Below are 4,821 nucleotides of genomic sequence, written 5' to 3'. Positions count from 1 at the left end.
AACAGAAAATTATTTGCCATTAGCATCTTGTCTTTCAAATAAAAAAAATTAATAGCAGACTTCATAAGATAGATTTGTTGGCTTTCGTTCCTCAGTATTTCAGCCTGGAAAATGCTGAGATATCATCCTCTGTTGGGTTCTATTTTAAGCATGTGTAGAGAACAAGCCTGAGAGGCCTGGCTCCTTTACTATTTACTAGCTGTGCAAGTCTTATGCCTACTTGGGTCTCAGTTTCCTTGATGGTCAAGCGAATATGTTTCTCAATTCTTCCGACTCCCAGGGACTCATAGGTAAATCAAATGAAGCAATGGAAAGAAGCATTTTGGTAACTGTTAAAAGCTTTATACCAATGTATGATGAGAATCACTGGAAAAAAAACCAAAACACTTGGAGAGTGTTTCGGTAAGTGTCTGCAGGAGTAGAAACAAATCTTTTCAGTATTTTTTTTTTTTACTTTTAAAATAATTTGGAACAAAATCAAAAGATTGGATCTAAGTCTGCGTAGTACAAAGAATTTAGCTTATTTTTAGGGTTTAAAAATGATGACAAATTGTTATACTAAGGGACTGCCATTAAGCCACTGGTGATGATACTTAAGTCCTGCACAGTGAGTAGACACAAGTTTGGTCTGCAGGTTGCTGGGAAGTCAATCCCAATAGCAGTTTCAACTTTCTCTCAGGTGTACATTTACCTGGCAGGTGGGTGGGGACCTCCTGAGCTAGAGCGTGAACCCCTCTCAGAAATTTAGGCAGCCAAACCTTCAGAACCAAGGTTGTCTCCAAAATGAATCCTCTTGAGGCCGAGGGGAAGCCTGTGCCTTGGGAATCTGTGGGTAGTGGATTTGGTCTACTCAGAGCAGGTGAAGACAGAGGCTTTCCTGAGCTCTCCTATGGGTTGGTCACCTGAAAATCCCCTTCTCCTTTTCTTCTGAAAAGGGCCTGATTCAAAATAACCCTTCCCAGGTACTGATTAAACCTCTGACAGGAATTATAAATGTGTGTGACCCTGGTACCTGAAGATGTAAAAAATCTGACCCTTGAGGTCTTGGGGCCTGTGAAAAATTTGCTCAGGTCACCATCATGGAAAGTCATCTTCAGCAGGATGAATATTACTGCTGACTTTTATTATTTTGTGAATGGTTTAGCTTATTTATAAGTTATAGGAAAAACTTTTAGACTGCTCAACTGTATATTTATTTTGTTTAGAGGCTATGTTTATGTATATATCAATCATTTTGTTAAAATGTTTTTATAATAAAACTGTTTTATATATGTACACATATATGTTATCATGTATATGTACTTATATATCAATGTAAGCTTATTGACATTTATGGAAAATTGGTTGTTGAAAGTGATTCGCAGTGGATGTACCTGAACAATTCTTGTGCATAATCTTTGGTCCCTAGAAACTCTGAAGGTCTAAGTGTGACATAGGCAGCCAATTTTACCCCCATTGGCTCGCTCACTTGGAGTTTACCTGCATCTGCACTCCAGATAAAGCTTCCCAGGAGCCAGAGTCTGGAAAACCCCTATTGGTACTTTAGGTGCCTTGAAGCCATCAGCTGACACACAGAGAAGGTATTATTGGGTGGTTCCTGGGACATGACTGATGTTCTGGGATATGACTCCTATTTGGCAGAGCCCTTTTATTTTTTTTAAAAAAATTAATTTTTATTTTTTGAAAAAGTAGAAATGTCACCTTTTTTATGATTCACATCTGAAGGCATTTCCTTTGCACTGGAAAGATCAGAGACTCCTGTCATCTACAAGAGAAGGAATAGCCTTGACTATACTGATGCACGGTGAGTTATTTTGAGGTACAGAACTTATTGGAATGAAATGAGACTTCTCTGAGGGAGAGTTAAGCTGAGCTCTCTCATTTTGCATCATTCTTAAGAGGTGCTCAGTGAATATTTGTGGGAGAGAGGAAGAGAAAAGAGGGAAGGGAGAATGAAATTGGCAGGGTTCAAGCCTTTAGGAAGCAGGTGTCAGGCTCAGCATGAGTAATTTAGTCCTACTAAAGGATCTTTTAAGAAAGAGGACATTTTATTTTCCAAAGGAATGAATTTCTTAGTACATAGGTAGTTCTAAGCTAGCTACAGATTGTGTCCTAGCCTGGCAATTGAACTAGCCCGGGAAGATGGATGAATTGGTGGAATGGGTGGCCCCAGGGGTCTATTTATGGGTGCTGAGTTGTATAGGGTGGAGGCTCTTCGCAGAGTTTTGTGGAGGAGGTTGAGGCAGTGAGGGATAAGGAGTGTGGTAAATGTCTCTGATGCTGGTCCCTTGGCTGGTTCTCCGGGGCTAGCTCTCCGGAATCTAGAATCATGCCTGAGCCCTGGAGAGAGAGAGGGGAGGGGAGGAAAGGAGAGGGGCAGCATGATGGGGGCTAAAGGATCTATTTTCATGAAGGACTTCTTGCGCTCAGGTGGCAAAGTAGGGACACAGTCTGGAAAGGGGTATTCTCCTTATTTGTAACTATCAAAGTTCTTACTGTCAGAAACGAACTCTGGTTAAACAGAAAAGGAATTGACTAAAAAGCTGTGGTTCACTGAAATACCAAGAAGTCTTGAGAAGCAGGCTGAATGAAGGCCAGGAACAGGTAAACCAGGGGGCTGCAGGGCCACAGCCCAAATCTTACCAGTGAGACTTGGCCATGACATTTTGTACAGTACCTACTGCTTCCAGCAACTGAATATCGCTGTGATTGCTGTTGTCACCATTATGAACTCTACTGTTCTTACTGCGTTGGGTCAGTAGCTGTCGGCTCATAAGTCTGGGGTGGGAGCATCTGATTGGTTAAACCTCTATCACACACTGGCACTCTAGTTGCAAGGGAGGCTGGAGAGGGCTGGGAAAAGGAGAAGCCAGGAAAGAAAGCTTCTGGACTTCTTGGTTTCTTTACAGAAAGGAGATTTGAGAAATTGTTTTGGGAGTACCAAAGAACCGGGGAACTTAACTACACAAAAATAGTATATGCCTGATCTGAAATTATTAACATAAAGCCAAAAGCCAAATGACAGATTGGTTGTTGGAATAAAGTTCCTGGAACACCTTGTTAAGATGAATCAACTGGGCGTCTATTTACTTATCGTTATGCACAAAAGGAGAAGAGAGAAAGAGGGCATTCTAAGACTGTTGTTTTTAACGAAGAAGAATGGCGGTTTGTATCTTCTAATGTTACAAATCTCCATGTGAATATAGTTATCCATAACAACATGTCAGCATACAGGGTTTTTAGAGATTAAAAGCTATGTTTTGCAGATATATCAAACTTTGAAAGCCAGATATCTCAGAAAAAGACTTTTTACAGACTAGCTCACAAGGAAACTTTTGAGATCATTTAAGATAAAATTGGATATCATTCTTATAAATGTTTTAGCCTCCAAATTTACCTAAAATTATTTTTTAAAATTATTGCTTAGCATTTCACCTTTTGTGCTGGCATCAGTAACTCTTTTCTTCTGTTATCTACAATTAGCAGGGCTTGATTTTTCATGGTATAGAATTCCATCTGCTAGAACTGAGTCCAAAAGCACAGAGCTTGAAGGAATCTAGATTTGATAAAACAATAAGAGACTCTGTGGCTATACTATTATGCTTTTATGCAATGGATGCCCATAATTGCCTTTCTCCCAAGTTATTCATATAGGCTGACAATTCTTTGGGGGATTCTCTATTCCCCATTTTCACCTATATACTTTGGGTGAGTGTGGGTTCTAATGAACTTATACTAATGGGTATATACTCCTGACTTGAGCTAACTAATTGGATTAGGGATGGGAACATGACTTAGAGAGAAAGAGGAGAGTGAGAATGAAAGCAGGAAAAATTCCAGGACTTGAGCAAGAGCCACCCTACCATCTCTCTCTGGAAAGCATAGAGTGGGGATGTGAAGTCTGGAATTGCTGGAGGCTATGGATGAAGCCAACCCTGTGGAAGGCAGAAGAAAGAAATAAAGAAATGAGATCCTTAATGACATCGTTTCAGCTGCTGGCTCAGGCTTTACCTATAGTTGTGACTAGTTATGGATGGTTCAATTATGTAAACCAATAGATATTATCTATTATTCAGATGAGTCAGGCTCTAGTTCTTGCAATGGAATTATTTTTAATTGAAACACTGGGAAAATACCTGCAACAAAGTATTCCTTAGTATGGAATGTATTCCTTAGTATAAAAAATATTCTTTCAAGAAAATGAAAAGACGAGCCACAGACTTGAAGAAAATACTTGCAAAAGACATATATGACAAAAGACTGCTATCTTTTAAAACCCGACAATAAGAAAACAACTCAATTTAAAAAAATGGGCCAAAGACCTTAATAAACCTTCACCAAAAAAGATATACAGGTAGCGAATAAACATGTGAAAAGATGTCATTAGGGAAATGCAAATTAAAGCAACAATAAGATACCAGTAAACATCTATAAGAACGGCCAAAATCTAGAACATTGACAACAGCAAAGGCTGAGGAGGATGTGGAGCAGTAGGAGCTCTCACTCATTGCCTGTAGGAAAGCCAAATGATACGGCTACTTTGGAAGACAGTTTGGCAGTTTCTTGAAAAGCTAAACATACTCTTATCATATGATCCAACAATCATGCACCTTAGTATTTACCCAAAGGGGTTGGAAACTATGTCCACACAAAAACATGCACACAGATGTTTATAGCAGCTGTATTCGCAATTGCCAAAATTTGGAAGCAGCCAAGATGTCCTTCGACAGGTGAATGGATAAATAAACTGGTATATCCAGACAATGGAATATTAGCAAAACAGCTTATATTTGTATTTATTTTCTATTCCATACCCCTCTG

This window comes from Pteropus vampyrus, unplaced genomic scaffold (genome assembly GCF_000151845.1).
Source record: "Pteropus vampyrus isolate Shadow unplaced genomic scaffold, Pvam_2.0 Scaffold213, whole genome shotgun sequence".
NCBI classification, from domain to species: Eukaryota; Metazoa; Chordata; class Mammalia; order Chiroptera; family Pteropodidae; genus Pteropus; species Pteropus vampyrus.
This window is presented reverse-complemented; position numbering follows the sequence as displayed.